Source organism: Podarcis muralis, chromosome 6 (assembly GCF_964188315.1).
Source record: "Podarcis muralis chromosome 6, rPodMur119.hap1.1, whole genome shotgun sequence".
Classification (NCBI taxonomy): domain Eukaryota; kingdom Metazoa; phylum Chordata; class Lepidosauria; order Squamata; family Lacertidae; genus Podarcis; species Podarcis muralis.
The window spans coordinates 47555592-47582259 of NC_135660.1; the positions used below are offsets into that span (position 1 = coordinate 47555592).

General features: G+C 39.2%; 1 protein-coding gene across 9 annotated transcripts in view; it reads left to right on the forward strand.

Moving 5' to 3' along the window:
• Positions 1-26668, forward strand: part of ADD3 (adducin 3) — a 97885-nt gene that overhangs the window by 45497 nt on the left and 25720 nt on the right. For 3 of the 9 annotated variants that reach the window (XM_028730328.2, XM_028730327.2, XM_077930217.1), the window contains exon 3: positions 1806-1830. The exons of 4 other annotated variants lie outside the window; for them this stretch is intronic. The gene's annotated coding sequence lies outside the window, so the exon portion shown is untranslated. Of the gene's footprint in view, positions 1-1583; positions 1691-1805; positions 1831-26668 lie in introns of those variants that run through there. 2 more of the 9 variants (XM_077930218.1, XM_077930219.1) reach the window with 2 other exon arrangements.

Below are 26668 nucleotides of genomic sequence, written 5' to 3' on the forward strand. Positions count from 1 at the left end.
CACAGGAAACTCTTTAGTAAGATAGTCCCTCTTTTGCCTGATTGTTCACAACTGTGCGCTGTAACATGCAAGGAAATGGCTTTGTGTCTCTTCTCTCTCTTTCCCAGCCACTCTTCATTGCTGATTGTGCTAATATATCAAACTATAGTTTTTACTAAAATGATGACATATTGGAATGCTGCCCAGATGCTAGTGCAAACAATATGTGAATATTATCTTCAAGCAACGTGGTAGTTCCCAGTTAAAAATTAACTTAAGAAGGAGTGTGAATTCATGACATTTGTAGATTAAAATAGTGTTTACTTGCATCCTGTACAATAATGACCTTAACACTCCATCTGAACAAATCAAATTAAAGTTTTGGAAATGATGAAAGCCAGCAGTGCTTTATCAGTGCTCACATACCGCTGTTGTTCTTGCTGCTGCTGCAAACCAGGAGGTAGAGGGGGAATGTTAGTGCAGTGCAGCCCCTCTACCTCCTCTTAAGCAGTAATAATAACAGTAATAATAATTTTATTACATTGCATTTTGGAGCTCATTGAAACAACTGCCAAGAAGCTGTTTGAGAGTATACAAAGCGCTGATGTTAACTTGGGTTCACCTGCTGTGCGCTTGCTTCTGCACTTTTAAAAAACTTGTTCAATTCTTTAAAATAATAGGTAGGCACTTATAACAGAAAATAGAGCGAGAAATATTCACAGCAGAATCCCTTAGTGTATCAAACTTCAGTTCTGTTGTCTGTTTTTAATTCATTTTGTTGGAGAAGGTATTTGTTTTCAAATCTGTCCTGAGCTTTTATAATGGGGCAGGCTAAAAATCCATATAAATCCTAATACCAGTAAAATGAGGATTTGCCATTTTCAGTTAGCATAGAAAAGCTAACTCAAGTCAGCTGAACAGGAACACTGGCAGAGTAACACTATTAGGACCCTTCTATAAAGATAGGTTTGTTCTTGTCTCAACCTATATACCATCTCCGTTGTGTTACGTTCATTATTCCAAAAGTCTTTTGTATTCCATTTTTGACTAACATAGCTTAAACCTATGTTTTAAAGGAAGACATATAGGACTACATAATGCAAGGTGGGACTTAAATAAAGAAATACATAGCCACTGCCCTCAACTGTGTTTGCATAATTTTAGTGTCACATTTTGGTTTTCCTGCACCAGAATATGAACTTTTTGACACAGATTCAAATTGTCAACATCCTTGTCCATGAGGCTTACTACAAGCCAGCCTGCAAAATTTAATTAGGTTAATCTACATTTGTTTGATGACAAATATACCGAATTGACTCTTAACTGACTCTTAACTCCACACGACTTTGTACATTCTTATTACCTCTCAAGTATCTAAATAGGGAGTTTCCTAAAGATACTTTCTGGGCAGATTAATGAATTTGCCTAGAAAGTATCTTAAGGAATACCTTTTGAAAACAAATCTTGTGTTTTAAAATATATCAAGTAGCTGTTATTTTACTTACAGCGTCTGCAGAGTGTTAAAATGCTCTTCCTTATCTGCCCAACGGTCCCTCCTCTTTCCAGTACCATACGCAAGCATGAAGGCCGTTTTCTGGCAGCAGATAAATTTCCATATCGCTTTCCCTGTCAGATTCCTGGGCTATGAGATAAAGTGGTTTCATACAACACAAAAAGGAGGTTAATGTAAAGTTCTTGATTGCACTTATGGGTAAGAAAAACTTGGCTATGGCTTTTAAAAGAAATTATGCAGGAGTGAGTTCTGGTGGGAGTTGAAATGTTGCTGTTTTTCTCCTCTCTCTCCCAACATGGATGGTGTTTTCCAGTTCAGTTCTAGGGGCCTCATTTAAGGTAAGCATCACAATCTGTTCTTTCCCTTGCACGTTCAGTTCTAGGGTGATTCAGGTTTAAGAGAATTGCATGTTTAGTTTCTGAGACATGTTTTTTTCTGAACCTTTTCATGAAATCTTTCTTTAGTTTTGCAAGTGACTGGGGTGGGGGGGAGTTATATTTTGCTGTCATACAAGATTCTCAAATTAGGTTTGAAATAAACCAGAATAAAGGGTTGTAAGAAAATATTCACCCTAATGTTGCAACACTTAATTCTAAGCTCTTGCCTCCTGCTTTGCTATCTTAGAAGTAACAGAGTTAAAACAATAGGTTCTCTCTTGTTTTTATAAACTTGTTGGAACGTTGAAATGAAAAGTAACTGTTGGGAAACAAACTTTTATCCCACAAGCCTTCACTTTTTAACCAGCAGAGTTGTAAATCGTCAATGGATATCATTTTTGTCCTTTGCAACATTTTGATATACTTTTGTTGCAAACATATCTATTGCAAACATATTCCAAAAAGAGACTGTATAAATACATTCTCAAGCAATTTTATCAACCTCATTGTGCAGTTTTAATAACATGAGGATTTGAAATATGCATGTGGCAAAAACTGGCTTTAAAAAAATGATATGTTATTAAGAACTTTATTATTTGTGCTAGTGAAGTATATTGGCATGCCAGCTGAAACTGATGTCATTTTTGTAAGCTTTATTCTTTGGATTTAGTCACCGCTGGATGCCTCACAGTTGCTGAGGTTTTTCCTCTGAAAAGTTGCAATTTTTTTCATCCCATCTCCTTTCTGTTCTGGTTTTATGCTGTCTATATCGGAGTTTGGAAATAAATTAAGCTGAATTGATAGTGAAACCTTGGGTGCACCACTAAGTGTTTTATATATGGAATTATTTTTATTGCTTTTGCACATGTAATTGTTTACATTTTTATTGTGAAATCTCTGAGATATTTTATTGAAACTGATTCATAAATTGAATCAAATAAATAAACAATCATTTTGGGACACAGTGCTTCTGATCCCGTATAGGTCAGTTTATTTGCCTTTACAAACATATTTTGACTTGCTGGTCAGGCAAGACCTGTCCACCTATTTATTATTTCCTTTTTTCCAAAATTGTGTACCCTTACTCGTTACCATTTTTAAAAGGAAAGCAAACATTCCATCTGCATTTGCAGCTTATGTGTAGGCATGTGCACATTTCTTGTAATACCCTTGTGGTCACTGAAAAAAGGGTCAAATTGTTAGATGAACTAGTTACATGGTGTAAAAGAATGACATTATGTATTTTGAGTGTTTTTATGGCAATAAACTTAGGCTTAACTAAAGATCTCAGTGATTCCAGGTTAGTGTAATGAGTGCGTGACTGTTTAGGAATAATAGCCCTGTACTACTTTTGACGCGGGTCGTACTGTGGGTTAAACCACAGAGCCTAGGACTTGCCGATCAGAAGGTTGGCAGTTCAAAACCCTGCGACGGGGTGAGCTCCCGTTGCTCGGTTCCTGCTCCTGCCAACCTAGCAGTTTGAAAGCATGTCAAAGTGCAAGTAGATAAATAGGTACTGCTCCGGCGGGAAGGTAAATGGCATTTCTGTGAGCTGCTCTGGTTCGACAGAAGCAGCTTAGTCATGCTGGCCACATGACCCGGAAGCTGTACGCTGGCTCTCTCGGCCAATAAAGCGAGATGAGCGCCGCAACCCCAGAGTCGGCCACGACTGGACCTAATGGTCAGGGGTCCCTTTACCTTTACCTTTACTTTTGAATAGCTCAGCTATGCTCATCTTTGTCTTCAGTATGATTCCAATCCCTTACTCATGGCCTCCCATTCTAGAATAACTCATAATGACTCCAGAGCTACTGTTTTATCATGACACTCTAACCATATCAACATAGCTTATTTCTTTTCCTATAGCTCATCCTTCCCACCTCTCTCCTCTCTAAAGTTTGTGCAAAGTGTGTCTTGTCAAGTTTAGTAAACTCTTAGTAAGCCCATAGAAAATTTTTGTGTTAGGATTCTTGGATCAGTGGACTATTATTGCAGACTATTACTTGAACCTATGACGTTTATGCTATGGAGTGCTACAGAGCTCAGTGTTATACCCCATGTTGTTCAACATCTTTACTGTATGATGATGCTGGGAGCTGTCACTTAGTGATTTAGTCTGCAGGGATATTAGAACCAACATCAACTGTGTTTTCAGCACAGGGTCTCTCTCTCTCTTTACAGCAATAATGGGAATGAGCAAAGTGGCTTTGAGCTTCATATTATAAGATTATGGATTTAAACCATTTTGCATATACATACAAAAACAAAACTATGTAGACAAAATATGAAACAACTTGTCTGTTCCATTAGCTCAGATACATCAAACACAAATTATATAATGTGCACTAAGTAAAGTGGAAGATATCCTGAGTAGGAACCAGCTGCATACCCTGCTACAATTCAACAAGAGACTACACACCAATATCTCCAACGGCCCATATCAAACTAATAGCATGGCTCTCCAGTGTGGAATAAATTGAAGCTAGAAGACTCAACTCACACCACTGAATTAATTTCACTGCCTTAATTTGCTAATCATGTCAAGACCACTTGTCCTCTCTCCCCATCCTCTTGGGGGAGTATGTTAATGGATAACTGCCAGACCTTCATTGTTTTGTCAACATGAATCCATACCTAAGGAGGTTCACTACTGCTTGCATGTACAGAGAAAACTTGTGTATATTTAGGTTCCCAGAGTCCGGTGTGAATTAGCAGGCTGCAGATAGGAATTTCTTAAGGAAAACAAGATAACAGTCTAGGAAATTGATCTGAGTAAGCCTTCTGCTGCTGAGTCAGCAGCAGTTAGTGTTAAGAAATGGATCAGCTATAAAATGTGCATCTCTCATATCTTCCTTAAAAGTCAGAAAGCATTTGCAGCCGTTTCTGTTTTAAAGACCACCTGTTCCCACATGAAAATGCCCAGAAGTTGAGGTCTTCATCTGAGACCTTTAGAATTAAGATGGGTAGTGACCAGATCCTTTTCAGTTGTGCCACCCTGTCTTTGCAATACATTTCCCACGGAGGTTCATCTGGCACCGATCTAAAGTCTTTTTTGGCAACAGGTGGATATCTTTTTTCCCCACAGGCTTTTTGATCTTAATGTTTTAGCTTGTTTTTTTAAACTGAGTTTGATACTGGTTTTGGCTTTGTTTATTTACTGTGTTTCTATTTTGTATCTTTTCGATTGTTAGTTACCCTTGAGGCCTTCAGGCTGAAGAGGGTTCCGAGTAAATAAATATTAATAGCAGGGATTCGGAGGTGCAGGAGGGGAGGAATCTCAATCCTACAGAAAGTACTTAGAAGTTACAAGCTGTGCGCACATGCAGTGATAAGCCATGCTGCCTAATTGCTCCTCCTTTGCTCTCCCCCAGCACTAAGCAGGAAGCCTTGGCTTTCCATTTCATCCAAACCCAGGGGTCATGGTTTGTTGCTTCCCAACAAGCCAAAAATCAGCATGCCAACAAACCATTGATTAAGGCTGGCTAGTGATTGTGGCTTATTAGTTTAGTGGTAATGTGGAGCCACTCACACCAGAGGAGGAGTGAAGTGCAGGCAATTGGGTACCGGGATGTTGCTCATTCAAAATAAAGTACAATAAAGCCAAAAGTCCAGCTTTGTTATGTGCAAACATGGCTAACATTTCTTCTGAAATATTAGAAACTTTTAACACCTAAAGTAGGGTGATGAATGCAGCTTCCTGCTTTGAGGTACACTTCAGAAAGGCAATTAGTAGCTGCAAGAGGAATACTGAAATCCATTATCTATTCTAGAGAAGAGATACCATTAATCAGAACGATCAGTTTGCATAGCTATTTAAAGGTTTGTGTTCGTACTGACAAGGGACATATGTATTAAACAGCTAGCTGTTCTATTACTAAGGTAAAACATATATGTATCTCTGCATATTTATCAACACAGGACTTTCCTTCTGGGCTTTTAAATCAGGGGCACCTGATCGTGGGAAGTGTGCACTATTATTATTTATTATATATTGCACCTTTCTCCAAAGGATTAAACATATCAATACTAAAACAATTCACTGAAAGCTTTTAAAAACAGTTGAAAACTCCTTGAGTGCTAACCAAATACCTTACTTAGAACACTAACCACAAACACCTCTTGATTGTGAGTTGATCCCGTATTTCTTCCTCACTTAAGTACTACGTAACATTGGCATCGACAGACACCTGTACTATTTAAATATACAAAGCATGTGTATTACTCTGTGATTCATTTTGGCATAGGTCTGGCATGTGCTGTAGTATTTGTTCGTGCTAATTTGAGCTGGCAAGATACCAGAAGCATTTTTTCACTTAAAAGAGTGTGCAGAAGGCAGCACCTCATCTTCAGTGTTTGTATAACCAAAATCAGATATACTCAGATTGTTTAATCTGAGTATATTTAGGGCATGATTGATTGACTATGAATAATTGAAGTTCAGGAGCATATGAATTGGACAGTACACTGCCTTTGAACAACTGTATGCATGGGTTTATTTTAATCATTAACTGAAGGTTAGTACATGAGCTATGTGGGAAAGCACAGTGTCATCTGAGCGGGGGCATGTTAAATGCAAGTTCTTGTAAGATGCAATGCATGTGAGAAATTGTGGGCTGAACGGCTGCCTGCAGCTACTAGGGGGTGGTGCGCTATTTGGTAAAATGCACACACTTTGCTTTACCTGTTTTTCTGGATAAGCTTCTGCTTTTATGTCACAATGTAGGGATACAGAATGTGGAAAGCTCCTGTAGTTAGTTATATGTTCAGCATACCACCAAGAACTAAAATTTACTTTGTGTTTTTCCTGACCAGATATGTTGCGCTGTTCGAAGTAGTTTCATGAAACCAGCTAGCACAAGTAATAGTGTGTGCCATTGATTCTGTTTGTTTGGCAAGCACCTCCCAAAATACATAATGCCTTGGATGACTTTAACATGCCACAAAAGATAGAGCCCTAAGAATGTTTCACCTTTCTTTTGCCAGTAAAGCACAACTGCGTCCACTCTGGGTACTTAATCTGACTGAGCTGGCAGTTGTCCATTGTTATCAAGAGAGTGGGGGAAGGGAGGGGATAGAATAACTTGATCCTCTTAGTCGAGATATGCAACGCACGCTGCAGACAGCCCGATCTGGATTTTATTTCTTCATCTCTATGTGATCCAGTATGCATTCCTAACATGTTACAAACAGTTTGTGTCTCTGAAAGCACAAGATCAGTTTTCAGTGGCAACAGCCCCTAAAGGAAACAGACTGATTCCTCCTTGAGCAAACATCTGGCCAATTGTGGATGGAATTAATTGCTGATCTCTGCTGCCTGTGTTTTTCTTCTCTTGTCATTTCCTTTGCAGCTGTGAAAGGCAAGTTTTTAGACCTGAAAGCAGCATGGACATTTCCAGCAGTAGTAGTCTAAAGTTACAAATATTATAGATACATTTGGATTTAAATACCTCCTGCAAACATACTAATTTTGAAATCTCAATATGAGATAAGCAATTATTTTGGGAAAAATTGAGACTCCGTCTATGTTTGCAACACTTTGAAAATCAAGAACCTCTAGTGTATGAAGCTTATTCCCCTGCAATTAAGGAAAATAATCACCTACAAAGCTGACTGTTGTTTTTATTGCTTTTAACCATTGGTAACATTGAGATAAATTCCAAAAGGTTGGTTTAGACAGAAAAGCACATATTTTTATAATGATCAGAATTGCTGTTTTGTCAGAATCTTGTCAAATCTTGCTCTTTCGTCATATCACAAATCATCAACTGCATTCAAGAACAATTTCTAACATTTGAAAGGTGTGACAGTTAACCTACTGGTTTACTGTTAATGTCCAGAGGCAAACTGCAGTGTTAACAGTACTTTGTCTCCACCCACATATTTCTTAGTTTATTGGAAGAAATACCTTGGTTACAGTGGTGGAAATTAAAGAGGCAACTTTGTAGCAGACTCCACACACTTGAAGAGTGGCCTCAGTGCTACTCACCCAAGACTCAGCCTGCTGGTTTCCTATTTCATTGGCTATTTGTTTATGGCAAAGTACCTGTAGCTTCCTGCCTGTGTCTAAATCATGTGGCTTTATATCACTGTTGAAGTCATCTAGTACCTGGAATGTAGCAAGAGTGCCTGCAAGTATGGACTGAAGGTCTGATTCTGCACTCTGGGTTGCCTGTTGTCCATCCCTGCCAAGCTCTGCAATCGCATGGCTGTCAGCAGACAAATTTAGAAGCAAATGCTAAGTGTTTTGAGGAAAGTTTCATTCAGTCCATTCTTAGTCACTGTATCGACCAAACACCACTGTCCACCAAGGAGCTACAAGCGAAAAACATTAAAACTCTTGAGGAGTTGAAAGTGCTTCACACCACCTAGAGGAGCTTGCTGTGCTGTCACTCCCTATCCCTATTTAGCCTCACCGTCTTTGTTCTCCCCAGCTTATATACTTCAGTGGAAAAGTACAGAAAAAAGGTAGAAAGCAAGAATTATCACAGACTCATGTTTGTAGCTTCGAGAACACTGTCCAACCATCTTGTCCTCTGTCGTCCCATTCTCCTTGTGCCCTCAATCTTTCCCAACATCAGGGTCTTTTCCAGGGAGTCTTCTCTTCTCATGAGGTGGCCAAAGTATTGGAGCCTCAGCTTCAGGATCTGTCCTTCCAGTGAGCACTCAGGGCTGATTTCCTTCAGAATGGATAGGTTTGATCTTCTTGTAGTCCATGGGACTCTCAAGAGTCTCCTCCAGCACCATAATTCAAAAGCATCTATTCTTCGGCGATCAGCCTTCTTTATGGTCCAGCTCTCACTTCCATACATCACTACTGGGAAAACCATATTGACTCTAGAGGATGCTGTCTCAGTGTAACAAGTCTAAGATAATCCACAACTTTCAGTCCCACACTACTTTACTGCCCTGCCAAAGCACCGTGACCACCAGCATTTGACATTCTGAATATGAGTCCAGGGATGAGCATCTTAAATGATGCTCTACATTTTTGTGTGTCTATTTTTCTTTTTCAAACTAAGATTAACTGAAGCAGAAGTTTGAAACTCCTCGTGTTCTTTCATTCATTACACAATTACGTGCACGTATTTGTGTGTCCTCCCTCAGCTATCTCATATTAAGTGGTTTTTGGCAGACAATGAGAGTTATGGAAACAATTAAAATTCCTATGAAACATTGTCTCACTTGTTTATTTGGAAGAGTGGGTGGTGGTTGGGAAATAAAGGGCAGAGCCTTGCTTTAAAACAAAAGTAATTTGCTTTGGAAAGGACTTTTTCAAGGAAAAAATGTCAGTGTCTTGTATAAGTTTTCAGCTTTCTGTCAATCTGAGCATTGACAATACTAGGTCAAACACATTCAAAATATTCTGACAAGCAGTGATACAATACTGATATGCAATTGGATTATGGTTTAGTGTAGAAATGAAGTTTAAATGCTCATTAATTTCCTACGGATAAAAATACAGAATAAAGCAATGGTTTGATCTAATCATATTTGGAGCGTGCAGTGTTTATTCAGAAGAATCCCCACAAGCAGGAGACCTCTGTCCCCCCCCCCCTTGGTATGCATGGGTACCATAGAAATAGGAAACTGTGGAGCATGGAAATGGGAGGCAGGAGGGCAGGTGTCTTATTTTTGCCCTAAAGCAGGGGTGAGGAACCTGTGGCTCTCCATGTATTATTGAACTCCAACTCCCATCAGCACCAGCCAACATAGTCAGTGGTCAGTGATAATGGGAATTGTAGTCCATCAGCACTTGGAAGGCCAGAGACTTTCCACCCCTACCCTATAGGGATCTATTACAGGTGCTACACCCATCATAGGACTGGATTAAGCTTTAAGTGTACATATCAAATATCCACTTTAGTTAATATAAGCACTCTTGTTTTTCTTTTGGTTTTACTGGTTTGATAAAAAGGGTTCTGCTGCAGTTCATTCAGCAACAGTTGATGGACTACTGCCTGGATAACTTTTTGTTTCTTATTACTATTAGCTATATAATAGAACCTGCCAATAACTGATATGATGATGGAAGTATTTGCTCTGATTAAGGCAACATACTCTGGGACTGATACGATAATTTGGACAAAAATACATATGACCTTACTCAATTTTGGCAAGTTTTGAGGATTTAGGAGTTACCTTTTTAAGTATTAACAAATTTGTTTTCAGTTTATAAAAATACTTTTAAAAATAGTAATTAACAACAAACCATACTGGCTGATACTATCTCATGTATCTCACTCCCCTTACACATCCTAATGAATGTTCTTGTCAAATCTAATCTGATTAAAATAAATAACATATATCATTGTATGAGATTTAAAATAATAAATAAATAATTGAAAAAGTTAAATTTCATGGGTAAGAATGTGAAAATCAGTAGGTATGCTACTGCTATCTTTGCTAATGATCAAGAAATGTACGCAAGATTCTTTTAAAAAAATACCTTTAATTTATGCACTTTTCTCATGCATTGGCAAGTCTTCAGCCAAAGTTGTAATGATAAGATAACACTGGGACATATATAAGCCAACACTATAGCCCTGTTCTTACTTTCTGTGTAGGCCAGGGGTGCCCAAACTATTTTCAAAGGGGGACAGATTTGATGAAGTGAACATGCGTAAGGGCCAACCAAAGTTGGTGAGCTTTTTTTAGGCCCCCAAAACGGACATGCCTGGTGTAGGCAATCACTTGCCCCACACTCAGTTTGCATATTGCTCACCTCAAGATACGAAATGGACTTCTATGTCAGGAAATTTTAGAGTTAAACTAGAAATTGGATTCTGAATAAAGCGATAAAGCATTCATTCAGTCTGAGTTAGATGAGTCTCCAATGATTTTGGCAGCTATAAATTAACAGGGGCAGCTGTGAGGAGACTGATGGCTAGAATGATTGGAGGGAGGCATGGTCACCTTCACCTAAGTGAAATATTTGGTGACAAATGAGAATGCAAGGAAAAGATATCATTCCATTTGCCTCTACACACCATGAGGAATGTGGTCTTCACTTTTTCACCTGGCTATACTATTCCTATGGGACGCGGGTGGCGCTGTGGTCTAAACCACAGAGCCTAGGGCTTGCTAATCAGAAGGTCAGCGGTTCAAATCCCCATGATGAGGTGAGCTCCCGTTGTTTGGTCCCTGCTCCTGCCCTTCAAAGTGCAAGTAGATAAATAGGTACCGCTCCAGCGGGAAGGTAAACGGCGTTTCCGTGCACTGCTTGGGTTCGCCAGAAGCGACTTAGTCATTCTGGCCACATGACCTGGAAGCTGTCTGTGGACAAACGCCAGCTCCCTTAGCCTATAGAGCAAAATGAGCACCACAACCCCAGAGTCGTCTGCAACTAACGGCCAGTGGTACCTTTATACTATTTCTGTAGTGAAGTAATCAAACATTTTCTGCCTCATTTCGTAGCACACTTCATTGTGGGAGACAAGGTTGTGTATGTAAAGACAACTTTAGAAAGGGGAAATCCAGTGAAGTTGGAAGGGAAGGGAAAAGAACTAGGAACTTCATTCCTCCCCTTATGTAATCTAAGAATTCCATGAAGAAAGGGGAAATTATAAAGTCCTGTCCCATCTCTTTTGCTACATTCCTGATAGAAATTGAGCAGTCTGTTTCCACTTCGTATAAGTGAGAGAGTAATGGTATTTACAAAGTAGGTTAGAGAGTGAAGCAAAACACGTATGAGTGAATATGAATAATGAAGCTAAGTATTTTGTATGTGATAAAAATGAATGTAAGTTCCACCCATCCCTGGATTTCGACCATATGGCTTTTTTCAAGTGTTGAAATTTTGAATACTGTACAGAGTATTAAAGGCAGGAGAGCACAAAATGAATAATCACTCTTGTCTAGACCACCCCATTTTTTGCTATTGGGAGGGGGGCTATCATAAAGAATCAGCCAATACTAAACCCTTTTAAGGTTTTGAACTTCAGATATTTGAAAGAGAAAAGGCACATTGCATATAGGTGTTCAGCAAGAGCCAATTACTGCTTACCCGAGGTGAGTGAACAAGTGGCAAATTATAAGGATATCAAGGTTTGGCATCTCAGAACAACTTATTGATACCATTAGACAGTTTCATCTCTTCTATGTGTCATTCTGTGAGTCCAGGGCAGCTACAAATGCCCAGATTTGTTTTCATTCACTATTTGAAGCAAGGCAATAGTGAGAATAGGTAAAGGTAAAGGGGACCCCTGACCATTAGGTCCAGTCGTGACCGACTCTAGGGGTTGCGTCGCTCATCTCGCTTTATTGGCCAAGGGAGCCGGCATACAGCTTCCGGGTCATGTGGCCAGCATGACTAAGCCGCTTCTGGCAAACCAGAGCAGCACACGCTTCTGGCAAACCAGAGCAGCTAGGTTGGCAGGAGCAGGGACCGAGCAACGGGAGCTCACCCCGTCACGGGGATTTGAACCGCCGACCTTCTGATCGGCAAGTCCTAGGCTTTGTGGTTTAACCCATAGCACCACCCGCATCCCTATAATAGTGAGAATACACACCTCTTAAATGCCAGGAGTTCATCTATTTGGTGGGAGAGCAAATAGGCTAATGTTCCGATGGGTCTCTTTAAAACATCAGTTGGCAGGATGCTGTAGACTTTCATCCAAAACTGAAAATCTTCCTTTCTTTGTGTGTCCCTCTAGGCCCATATCATTGTAGCTTTTATGTAAACTGTATTCATATTTATCAGAATTTATGATAAGGAAAACATTTACAGTGCCTTCCAAACCCTCAGATAACAGAATTTGTAGACTTGGCCAGTGCAAAGTACATGCTTTCAACAGTTTTGTATAGTAATTTTGTCCGCAGAAAGAGCTCCACCCTTGATCTTTACCACATGTATTATGAAGAACATGATGAAAAAGAAGGGTCACCTCCAGGGCAAGATTTCTTCAGCATTGCCATATGTGATCAGCTTCAGTTTCCTGTTTTAGGGGTTTTTTTATAAGGCAGTTGGGCAGCTGCTACAGTCTGTTGTAGGAAGAAAATATTGTGCTTTTCTGCTGTATATTTCATACATTTAGCAAAAATATTTTGGTCATGCTGGCTGGGACTGATTGGGAATTGTAGTTCAACAATAGTCCACAAGGTTCTAACCTCTGCTCAAGGGATATCTTATTGTTTACACCTTGCCAAAATAAATGTCACTATGATCATTGGTTTTGTACAGGCAGAGCATGAAGTTCATAATTTAGACAATTACAGAGTGACTTAAGACAGGAAAGAAGGTAATGAAGGATGGCTCAAACATATTTGGAATTCCCAGAGTAAACAAATGTTGAATGAAGTTTTTTATTTGGAAAAAACCACCCTGAATTTAACCTTAGGGAGACTTCACCGTCATGGACATTGTAAATAAGGCTTTGAAATGTTAAAATGTTGCTAAGCATTGATTAAACATTTATTTACTAACTGTATAGCAAATAAATACTTGCATGTTTACGGTATGTAATTTACCAGAATTGGATGATAACTTGTGATCTGGTAATTCTGCTCTTCGAGACATCGTGGCATGAACTTTGTGTAAGAGTGGGTTCATTCAATAAAAAAAATAAAGGAGCATTTAAAGAGCCTTTTATTCCACCCATAAAGATGCTTTGTGCTGTAGCTGCTGTGTATTTGACGGACCAATTGGGGAGAGACACAGCCAAAGACTGTTTTGAAGCATATTTCAATGCTCTTATGCTAAAAACTATGCCTTCATCTTTGGTTTAGCAATGTGAATGGTAAGTTTAAATTTGTGTGAATTATTGTATTTCCTCTGCAGGCAGGGTTTCTATCCATGCAAATCTCTTCTCTTGCAAATTCTTTTTTTCCTTCTATATTATTGTTCATAGTGGGTTCTTGAGGGGATATTAGATCTTACAGTTTTGAAGTGTTTGCAGTTAGTCAAGAGTTGCATGTGGTTGGACTAGGAGCAAGTTTTAACTTCTAGTATGTAATCCATGCTAATGATTTTCTGCATTTGTGGTAGGTGGACACCTGTACAGATTATGACAGTTTTATGTACAGTAATGAAATATTTGGGTATTAGGATGGGCTGCCTGTGATAAAATGACCAATTATCACATGTGTTAACATACATTACATATGTGGAAACAACTTCAGCTTTAGGCACTGAATGATATAGTAATAGCAATGTGGCTATAGCTGCCTCCAGTTAAAAATCTGTGTCTTCAGTTCTGTGTTTTCAACAGTAAATTACGCTATGGTTTCTTCTGAATACTAAGGGCATACAAATGATAAATCATTAAATCTAAAGGTATATAGTAAGAAGAAAATGAAGCATGTCTAAAACTAGAAATAGACACAAATTAATCCAGATCTGTAAAGTGAATACTTCTGACTTCTAAGCAGATTCAGGCATCATCTTCAGATCTTGCCTGAAAATTCTGTTAGGCAGTTGTGCGTGGGTTTTGCACACTGGAGTTATAAACTGCCTGGCTGTGACGTGCTATCTTATCACTATACTTCCTGGACAATTGGAAGAACCCTGAGTTCAAAATTTCAGAGGTAATCCCGAAATCATTTCAGTTGTACCTCCTTGCTAATTATTTTAGGATAGATACACTGTGCTTCCATAGAGAATTGTGAGCTTCACATATTGAAGATTATGACCCTGTAATTGTTAACATGGTCCTTTATCCAAAGATGGAAAAGTGGTGAGCTAAGTCTCTGATATTGCCAGAGCTGGATGACTCTAACAGTACAATCATATGCATGCCTACCCAAAAAGAAGTCCCACTCAGTTCAGTAGAGCTTACTTTCAGATCAGCAGGATTGGATTGCAGCCTAAGTATCTTTTCAACCTTATAAAAGCAACATATGCTTAAAATCTTTTCTGGATCTTTTCTGTTCATCTTCACTTACATTTTGGCAAATTTTATTAAATCTACCTTGTTTCTAGCACACATTTCTTAATTTTGATATCTGAAAGTACCTGCATCTCAGTTTTGATATAAAACAAAACATTGACAATTGATGCTGAAAATTTGCATGTTTTCTTGTGCTCTTTCTACATTTTAGTCCTATAATCATATTCCTTGCTTCATTGAATACTGAAAATGACATATATTGACATGACATACAATTCTATGTGATGTCCAGGAAACAGAATGAGAGATGAACTTTAACCTGCCATCCTGCCAGCAAATGTTCATTGTTGTAGAAGCAGAAATGCACTTAATATTAAGGATAGGATAGTATTTTAAAAAAACAAAACAAAAACCAACTGGATTACGTGTATTGAGGTATTTGATTATGTATGATTGCCAAAGAGAGGTGCCCAGAATGAAGGGCTTCTGCATAGTTTTTATCAGCTATGATCCTGGTATGTGGTGAAATACTCAGTTGGCTAATTGTTCCAGGTGACTGCAAATTATTTGCAAGCAGCCAAGCTATTTTGGAATCCTGGGATATATAGGCTATCAGAACTTTTTCATGTGTCCACATTTTTTGACTATCTTTTGTAGCAGAAAAATCATGGTCACCTGCACCACATTTATTGTAAGAGAGAACCTGTGCATCCCTTTCTCTGAAGGCTCATATTCCTGTGAGAAAGGAAGACACAAGGAAGCTTGCCCTTTCAGCTGCAACATTCCAGGTGCTTTGGTTCCCCAGTAGCAAAGGAAGCTGCCCATCTCCTTCTGTCATAGGGAGTTTGATCTTCTGACTTTTGCACAGCCAGGCACCTTAGAAATACAGTGGCCAAACACCTCCAGCCGCCTTCCAGACTGCTGATCAATTTCTGGCAATCGGTGGAGAGGGTAAAGTTGCATTCAGTGTCATTGTGTGCTTGTTAAGAGCATTATTGTGATGAGATGGGATCTCATTGCAAGATAGTGGCAAAAAAATAAATTTTTAAAAATCACCTTTTTAAAAGGAAGGTGGAGGAGAAAGAGAGAAATGGTGTCAATTGTCAGTGGTTTGGACTTGGAGTCCCATTCCTTTTCTAGAACTGAGTGTTTGGCTGAAATCCTGTGATACACAGTGGGAATTCACTTCCTGTCAGGAAATGCTGTTTTCAGTGTTTTATCTTGTTGAGGCAACCATGAGTGAACAATAGGCTATTAAAGCTTTAAAATAACAAGTGTCATAACTAAGCCAATATTTATTTTGTTCACAGTACTGTCCTAAAAGAAAGTATTGGCTGGTTTTGAGAATGGGTTAAGTAATTGGCAGTTGTATTGAACTTAGGGTCTGGCTATTTTCTAATTTTTTTTAAGCCAAAAGCATAGTGCTGTACTTAACCTGCAGAGCTTCCTGCCACTGTTTCCTGTAGTAAAAGAGACAAAAATAAATGTACTAGTTTTAAAGGTACTTCGTATTCAGAATGCTAAAATCACTTCACTTGAAAACTTGGCACTCTAAATGCTTATTGAAGAACCTAAAAATGCAATTCTGAGGTGATGTTTTGGGTAATATCTACTATTCCTTAAGGGTATAATTTCTGCCAATTTCAAAGTACGGTATTAAAATTGTATTTTACTGCAATATGCATTTTTCATAGTTAAACTCTAGCAATTAAACCATTCAGAATGAACATTCAAAACATATAATGTGCCTCCTAACATTACATGATTGCCACCATTTTGTACATATTATAATTTTTTAAAAAGATAAGCCCTGGTGTCAGGTTAGTCCTTTCTCCTTAACCTAATCTTACCTTGGACCATGTCTGGGAAACCTTTTTTTAGGCAGAGGGCCATATTTTTTTGTGGCCAACCTTCCAGGGCCATGTGCCAATGGTGGGTATGGTCAAAACAAAAGTGGGCATAGCCAGCACAGACAATAGGTGGGACCACACCACACTCTCTCTGCACACACTATATATGCAAACAGTACACGTTCACAGCATGCACACACACTCTACATTTACGCATACACTTGTCATGCACATATATGCAGCAAGAAAGGCGAGGGAAGCAAAACTCTGCCCACCTTCTTCAGCTACTGCTTGAAGTTGTGGTTGCAGAAGAGAGCACTTTTGCACTTCTGCTTGGGCAAAGGAGAGATGGTGACCTCATCCAAAATGTTTTGTGGGCCAGGTTCAGGCTACCAGTTCCCAACTCTGCCTCAGATATCAGATTTGGATAGGGACTTGTGTCTGTCTTTTTTCTGTTAAACTTTGCTTCATACATGCATTTTCCTTCGTTAATGACTTGTATGTATGAATTACAGATAACTTTCATGTTTCATATTTTATCATAATATCTGATGTTAACAACAGTGTAATACTTTCCACTGGAATATTTCCCCAAATACTGCTTCTAGACATTAATTTTTCAATAATAAAGTGGTGTTAACTAATATGATGTACAGTGGCATCTCAAGTTACAAATGCCTCAGGTTACAAACGCTTCAGGTTACAAACTCTGCTAACCTGGAAGAGTTACCTCGAGTTGAGAACTTTGCCCCAGGATGAGAATGGAATTCGTGTGCCGGCGGCCCAGTGGCAGCAAGGAGCCCCATTAGTGAAAGCACGCCTCTAGTTAAGAACAGTTTCAGGTGAAGAATGGGCCTCCGGAATGAATTAAGTTTGTAACTAGAGGTACCACTGTACATGTATATGTGAATTATACCTAGACATATGTCTGAGTAGTGAGCATAATCGTCAATAAGCTCTAGGTTATACCACATAAGTCTCATTCTGCAGGAATTTTGACTATGTGCACTGTGTAGGCATGGATATTAGTGGTAGTGATTCCAGTGACTTAAGCTGATGCCTTCAGCAACTTAGAGTCACTGGGATATTTGTCTGTATGCCAGATGGGCAGGGTATAAATAATAAATTATTATTATTATTATTATACACACCAGTTTGCTCAGGACTGCTTGCATAGATGAAAAATGTATTGTGCAAAGTGACCCTTTGAATACCCTTCTGTTATTGATCCTAATTCAAAGGCTGTTCAGATCAATCTGTTGCGTTAATTTGCTTGCTATGACTAGCTAGTGACAAAAGTGTTGAAGTTTTAAATCTTTCTCTTTAAAATCTTTTTTGTTGCTGAGGAAGATGAGTGACTGGCAGGCCTTCACTGTGTTGGACACGATGGAAGTAATTAGAATTTCATTACGTGGCTGGCACTGGCTGTTGATCCTCATGGGTTCTCACAAAAGAATTTCTGTTCAGAATCTAACATAGCTAGAAAACTCATATGTTTGCAACCAGTTTCCATAGCAGCTTTGTAAACTAATGTGAACAGGCAGAAGGCATGATTTCATAATGGCGATAGTTCTCTGTTCTCTCAGCGTTGCAAAGTTTGTACTTCTGATTCTGCATAACACAGGATTTTTCTCCTCAACTCATAGCCAAGCTCATCATTGGTATGCCTGGATGGATGAACTGTAATGCAAGAAAAACACGAATATTTTTCAGCTGAGTGGATAATCATTTTAGTAACTTCCCACACCTTCCTTTCATGAGCCTTAAGTCCATGCCACTATTATCATACCAAGATAAAAGTTCCTGTTGAGCAACTTCAGATGGTAAACAATATGTTTATGATGATCCTGAAAGTGACAAGTTAAGTGATACTTTGTGGATCTTATGTGCAGCAACTTCTGTAATATTTTGCATGCGTTTCAAACTATTATCACAGGCTTAAAATCTTGTTTCTCTTCAACTATCAGTAATGCAATAAATTGATTTTCCGAAAAAAGTTAAACCCATGCATAACTGGAGATACTTTAAAAAGTTCAAAGCTGTTTCATTAGTCTAGACAGAAATCTTTTGTTCACTCGCGGTACCTGAGCCTTTTAATTCATCCCCCCTTTTCAGTGATTGAGTGGTTATTATTGAGAGGAAATGGGAATGCAGGGCTGGGAACTGGGGGAAAGGATTTGATAGGCGGCATGCAATTGGAACGGAATGTCATGGATGTGAACATGAGAGAGAGAACAAGAGGTGAGGTGTGCACAAAGCAGCAAATAGAAGATAAGCACAGCCTAGGAAAGAAAGAGTGCAGAAAGTTGGAGATCAACAGACCACGTGTGAAAGCAACAGGATGCCAAGGAAAGCGGCAACCATGAAAAAAATACTGAAGAGTTGTTTTGTGAAGGCAATTGTAAATCTACCGGACTACAAGTTTTCCGTGCTTCCACTGATACAGAGCTGCCAGGATGTTGAATGTTCTGCAGCAAAACTGAAACAGCTAAAATACAACAAAAAGTTATATGGTAGCTGCTAGGCTTGGGCACATGATTACTACAGCTCTATTATGTTGTGGCAATGGTAACTTTCAAAGTTTTTTTAAAAAAGCAAGGGAAGAAGACTGTCGAACATGGGTAGGCAAACTAAGGCCTGGAGGCCGAATCCGGCCCAATTGCCTTCTAAATCCGGCCTGCATACAGTCCGGGAATCAGTGTGTTTTTATATGAGTAGAATATATCATTTTATTTAAAATGCATCTCTGGGTTATTTGTGGGGCATAGGAATTCATTCATTCCCCCTCCCCAAATATAGCCCGGCCCCCCACAAGGTCTGAGGAACAGTGGACCGGCCCCCTGCTGAAAAAGTTTGCTGACCCTTGCTATAGAAGAAGCTCTAGCCTTGGAGACCACAGTATAGGTTGATACTGTCCCTTTAAGACTAGTTATGCCACTCCAACAGAGTGACTACAGTTTGTAGCTGATTAGGGAGTGATACAGCTCAGGGAGGAGTGCTTGCAACAGGAACCACTCTGTATGTGTGCTGAACATAAAGAATATTGGCCTACCATGCCATGAGAGTCATCATTTGAGAGCCACCCATGCCACATGACAATGACATCACTGCCAGCAGGAGGCCACAACCAAAAGAAGCAAAAAGAAGCCCTGACAGGGAATTTAGTGGAGGCACTCCAGGAAAGTGCAATGACATCTCTATTCCCTTTCCCCATGTAAGAAAAAAATGAAGCACATCTATCATTTTACCTGATCCCAGGGCAAGGAGGAGCTACAGGCAAGAATTCATAGCCTGTGCATACAGTTATTTTCACATTTAACCCTCAGTTTTGTACACACGTTCATGGGTCCTTGTTGAGAGCAGCAGCAGGGCATCCAAAATCACACCTTCACCAGGAACCCATAAACCCTCTGGGTGGGTCTTCAAAATTGGTGGGATGTGTACCTTTTGAACTAACTTTACCACAGTTGCAGCCTAATCCAAGGCTGAAATGTTGCATACTGCAGTTAAAAAAGTAAACAGTTATCGTCTGGACTGTTTTGCAGAATATGGTAACGCTGCTATGGTTTCTGGACCCACTCTATTTGTTCTTGATCACTTTAATCAGTTGGTGAGGTGATAACATCCCTACCCCATGAAAATTATCTCTGTGTAACGTTTAATCCTAATTGTCTCTAAGAGTCCTGGACAAGCACTTCCTTTTTTCATTTCAACAAATATAAAGGAGTTTTGTCTGTCTTCTCTCTCTTCAAAAAACCTGATTGTACAATTGGAAACTGGCTCAAAACAAAAGGCTTCTAAAGGATTCTAGAGGCATTCACTACGAAATAGTCTTCACCCCTTCTTCAGTCTAGGAGGCAGGCTTTTTATGTATCGCATCCAATGAAATATTAGATGAATAAATTAAGATGTAGTGATCTCTCAGACAATTTATGTTTGCCAAGTGAGATATGAGCAGTTTCCTGGCTCCATGTATAATACAGATGTTAACCAGTTTAGTGACTTAACTCATATTTACTCTCATTAACATTTAAATCTCTTATTTCCATCACTTCATGGACATTTATTTTCAGTGAAGCTAGTAGTCATCCTCCTACATTTATCTGGAAATCAACTTTGAATTGTAAACAAGATCAGTATGTTTTGAAATCATACAGTTTAAATCTAATGAAGATCACTTATACAGTGTAATTGCTCTCCTCAAGTTTGATCATCAAAATTAGACCAGTAAACGTCTTTCAGTAAAAAAGTCCTTCAACAGTTATTCAATTTTGTGGTCATTCCAAGCAAATTACAAAGAGCACAAGCCAATTCTAGGCTTTACATTACTTCATTGTCCTCAAAAGAAATTTTATTTTTCTTAGAAATTTTGTTGTTACTGCCTTGCAACAAATAAACCACAGTTTAAATAAACCTTATGCCTTATGGTTTGTTAGTGGAACTAGGTCTGTTGTTGGCTTCCTGATCTTACGTGTGGCTTGGTGTTATATTCATAGGCAGGCTTTTCTTTAACTATGGTTTAAGTGTAGTTTGTTTTATCACCCCACCCACAAAGTAGCGGAGTTGCTAGGCAAGAGCAGCTGGAAATAGAAGCTGCACTTAGCTCTTCTTGCTGGCACTTTTCCTGAAGCTGATGTCCTGATATAAGTCAGACTTGCAGATATTGCAGCACACCTGCTTGGCAAGCACACATGCACACCTTCTCTTGCTACTACTTAACAGCATAGGTGGCGGTGCCTGCAATATACTTTATGCTTCCTAGAATCAAAGGATAAATTCACAGTATTGACTGATAGTTTTGGAGGAGGGGGAAGTAAAAAAAAGAGTGGATGCAGAGTGGAGGAGTGGAAGAAAAGGGTTAAATAACTAAAAGCTACAAAGGAGAATGGATGTTGCTTTCTTTGGGGAAGGGTAAAAAGTAGCTGTTTGAGAGCTGCCCAAGACTCAAAGATAATGATCACATTTCTCTCTCTCAGCTGAGCAATGGAAAGGGAAATGACATAATGCCAGCAGTTGGGTGCCACAAAGGCTTAAGGCAGAGGTTCCTAACCTTTTTGCTATGATGAGCCACAAGTTCAAATTTACTTAGTATGGTGACCCATCACTTTATTGTCACATGAATTTTGGACTTTGGGTCTTTGGAAACTGTCAGTTTGGTGCATTGTAATGACAATATTACCTATTTATTATCATTACTTGAGGCACCCAAGGAAAAATTTACATAATGACCCTATTAATGTGAAAGTTACTGTGCTTGCATATTGTAGCAAGAAATCCTGATTTCACATATATGCTAATGAATTCTGAACTGCCAGTGATTGACCAGGAACGAGACCCTGCAGTATTAGTAAATAGTTTAATGAAACTGCCAACCCATTGTGAAGCAGCTGTGAAAAAGGTTGATTCTATGTTTGGAATCATTCAGAAAGAGTCAAAATAAAACTCCCAGTGTCATAATACCACTATACACATCTATGATGCAACCACACTTTCAACATTGTGTAGTGTTATGGTAAACTCACCTCAAAAAGAATATTCCAGAGCTAGAAAAAAATTCAGAAAAGGGCAACAAAAATGATTAAGGGGTTGGAGCAATTCCCATATGAGGAAAAGTTAAAACATTGGGAGCTTTTTAGTTTGGAGAAAAGGGAGTAAGCAGTGGGAGGCTAGATAGAGGTTTATAGAATTATTCATGGTGTGGGGAAAATAAAATAAATAGCAGTTTTTCTTCCTCTTCTGTAACGCAAGAGCCAACAAGTTGGGCTAGCCAACAAAACTGCATTTTGGAAGATTCAGGATAGAGTACTTCACACAGTTGCGAAGTTAAACTAAGGAATTCACTCCCACAAGATGTCATGATGGCTTCCAAAATGGATGTTTTTTTTTAAAAGCATTAGACAGATTCATGGAGGCTGTGTCTATCAGTTGCTACTAGTCACCATGGACATGTTCTCCCTTCACTGTCAGAAGCAGTATGGGAATCAGAAGTGAGGAGATTGCTGGTGCATTCAGGTCCTTCTTGCTGTCTTCCCATAGATATCTGGTTAGCCATTCTAAGAGCAGGATGCCTTTGATATGACCCAGCAGGGGTCGTCTTGTGATCTTCTACAGAGTTCTGGAGAATTTGAAATCTTGCACACTATTTTGTCACACCTTTGTTGACCTAATAAAGGTTTTGCCTAATGCTAATTTTAGAATAATATAAGGCAGTTCCTTCATGCTGGGCTTTAATGTTTTTGGCTAGTTCTTCTCAAGGTCCTGTCTAAAACTTTGTGAACTTCTGTCTCTGCTACTGATTATCGGTTCAATTTTTCTCACTAGAGCATATGTCTGACCTTCAAGATGGAATAGACTGATAATGGGAAGTGCTCACCAGTTGGCACAATTTCAGACAACTTGATAACCTTTTGACTTCTTGATAATAGCATTGTTGACTTGTAAGAATTAAAGGTTAGCCTTGATAGAATGTGGACAAAGAGGAGGAGCTGCGATGGCTTGCACTAGGAAAAGGGTTGGGCACATACTACAGCAGTGTGGTGCAAGATCAGTTGTTCATGTAAACATTTGTAAAATCTACCAGTTGCTGCACGTCTGTCACTTGAGTTGCTCGCCTTCCCAACTTTTGAACCTACACTCAGAGCAAAGAGGCAGCTGTTTCTCCTCTTGACATTTTTAAGGATGGGCAAAACTGCCATAAATCAAGAATGACTTATGATATGATATGAATACAGTGTGTGATTCCATACTGCTAAAAGTAATCAGAGAAATCGTGATCTTCAGAGGTATTCCCAGTAGAAAGAGAGGTATATGTGCAAAATAAAAGAGAAATTCCTAATTCCTTCACCTAGTATTTGCAGTAGTATATCATTTTTGTATCTCAACAACAAATGGAAACTTTTTCTCCTTCTGCATAAGGAAACTTTGGAGTGAACCAAAAGAACAAATCTTGGTTGTGCAAAAGAAGTTGGGAGCCTAGGAGGTGCTGCAAGAGAGGAAATATTTACAAACTTACAAACTCTTGGCACTTAAGAACACTTCGTATGATTAAAACCAAATGTATTGTACAATTGTTTCTTTTACGTGTCATGGTTATCTCAGTGGAACCATAGAAACAGTTTACAGCTCATAAAAAGTAAAGAAAATAGTTCCATGACTACAAGTTGATCCACAGTGAATACAATAAATTACACACAACTGCCAGCTTATAGTAAATAAAGAATATCCCTGGCCAGTTATGTTGCTTTGTAATGATGAGAAATTTCAACTGGTATTTTTTAAAATATCTGTCAAGTACTACAACAATATGAATATTCCAGTTTTAAGTTCTAAATGTTATCAAATATGGTATGCACAAAGTTGGTAACATTCAGAATCACCATGGGGTTTTACCCACTTGCTAAGGAGGGGGCAACCCAGTCCATTTTTCCCCTCTTTCTTTTCAGCTTATGTTTGCTTTTGTCCAAGCTGAATTAAGTATAGTGAAGATGAGCTAGGTCATGAAAACCAAAAATTAAATTGCCAGTTTCAGTGCAGCAGTACCTAGACTGCCAAGACTGCAGCAAAATCTTTCAGACCAAGCACAGAAAAATGCTGTCATCTGTGAAAAGCTTTTCAAACCAGTTTTTTTCCTTCAAAATAAGCATTCTTGAACCTTCAGATGCCTCATATTACTCTCACATCACAGAATTGATTGCCATGTCGTTGTTTGTAAAATAAATTTGAGCTCTTTGCTGATCTATAGCACTGTCCTCATGATTTTCTCGCCCAGGATGTCTGTGCTAGCCTTGTTGGGGGTGTTAAAAAGGGGTGAAATTGTGTCTGATGTTTAAAGCCATTTTTTGTTCAGATCAGCAGAAAAAGAGGTAGTGTTTACTTCAGTTCCATATGGTTCCATCTATTTTTACAGATGGCTTTAATGTATACATAGTGTTCAAATTTTGTATTGTAATGGTATTTATTTCTTTTTTTGTACACCACTACAATATTTTTGAATTGTGACTGGTTTACAAGTTCTTTAAATAAATGGTAAAATAATATATAAATGGATTCCTGTACTTTTGCTCAATCTGTTTGTTTTGTTCTAGGAGAATGTAAATGAACAAATAACCAAAAACACCAGCTAGAGGATCAAGCACAATAACAGTGTCAACTCTGAAATAATTCAGTTGGGGGAGTGAATGGGGAGCTTTGTTCCATGACCATACATACCTTTGTTATGAACTCCCTATTATTATTATTATTATTATTATTATTATTATTATTATTATTATTTATTTCAGTTTGTTACCTGCCCTTCACCTTAAGGTCCTAGGATAGGTTACAACTATTTAAAATGCAGCTTAATGCAGTTAAAAAATTTACAGTTAAAAATACTGATGTCTTTGCTGCCCATGACTCCTTTGGGAGGGAGGCAAGGATATGAATTTAATTAATAAATAATAAAATAATATTGTGCGCAAGATGAAACCCTTTGGAACCCCATAATATAAGTGCTGTAGGTTGGCACACTAACTTCCCCTTTGGGACTAGCCATACAACAAGGAGCAGACTCATAATATCATCATGCTTCGGTTAATCTAGCCAGTCCAGGAGGATAGTCAGATCTATGGTAGCAATGGCTGTTTGAGAGGGCCAGGAGAATCAATAACCAATCTCTCTTATAGCACAGTTAATCTAATTAAGTGAAAAGTATGAAGTCAGTGTGTGCTATCATGCTTTTTCATGTGTAAAAAAGAATAAACTATTTTTGTTTGCTATTACATATGCATGTTTGATAAGTAGTAAGTTCCAGTGAAGAAGCTGCTTCCAAGTAACCGTGCTTAGGACAGCAGCATTTCTATAGCATCTTAAAGGACTTATTTATAAACCTCCATCTACTATGTAGAGTGTACTTGAAGGGAATTGAATAGCCACTTTATTTTTATCAGGCAACAAGTGCTTTCAGGATTTATGAAGTAGTTCTGTATGTGTTTGCAGAGCAGCTAACATGGAACACCTTTGTAGTAGTAGAGCTAGGAAGGCGATTGATTCTTGTTGGGATTAGTTGGCTGAAGCCAAATATAAATAGTAAGACTCAAGTTCCATTATTCAGGAAATCAAGAATCTCTATTATTTGGGTGCCAGCTGGAGATGAGGGAAACAGGAGGTTACCAGAGAACAAAACATGCCTGCTGACACATCTCTTCTTTGCTTAACCTGTCTCTGTGAACAGTTTCATGAAGTAGTTGGGAAGAGAGCAAAGTACTTTGATGGTTGATGCTGGAACAGAGTTCCTGAAAGCTTGTCACCTGATTAATGGCTGTTTTGTAACAGTATGTGCTGCAGTCCTGATTGTTGGAAATGTTTGCCTGCTTTTGTTTGCTCAGCAGGCACCAAAGCTTAAAGGGAAATTTTTACCCTGGAGCGAAGTTGGTGAAGGAAAAAATGTAAGGGGGGGTGGGGAGGACCTATCACTGACAATGTTCAGTTTATGTGCTGCTGTAAAAGAATTAATATTGCATAAGCTCTGATTTTGTTAGATACTCTCTTTTTTTTGCACAATTTTATGTCCCCTGCTGCCCCAAGCACCTTTGTTGTTCTTCTGCAATGAAGTTACAACTAATAGGTCTGTGAGCTGTGAGTCTGGGGTTTAAGAAATGGCAACATTCCAATAGTCTTGGTTGACTATTGAGAATGTAAGTTTTAAAATACAGTGGTGCCCCGCAAGACGAACGCCTCGCAAGACGGAAAACCCGCTAGACGAAAGGGTTTTCCGTTTTGGAGGCGCTTCGCAAAACGAATTTCCCTATGGGCTTCCTTCGCAAGACGAAAGCCCATAGGGAAATCTCCGGGACAGCGGGGAAGCGCAGCGCGTCTTCCCCACTGTCCTCGGACCTCCTCCGAAAGCTGGCGGCGGGGCGGAGAGACCTCCTCCCGCCGCCAGCCTTCGTTTCTCCGCTATCCCGGACGGCTTTTGAAGGCAGGGGGGGGGCAAAAACTTTCACCCCCCGCCGGCCTTCAGAAGAGGTCCAGGACCTCTTCTGAAGGCCGGCGGGGGGCAAAAGTCTTTGCTCCCCCCCTGCCTGCCTTCCCGGGGGCTTTTAAATCGCCCCGGGACAGCGGAGAAGTCCTCCGCTGTCCCGGGGT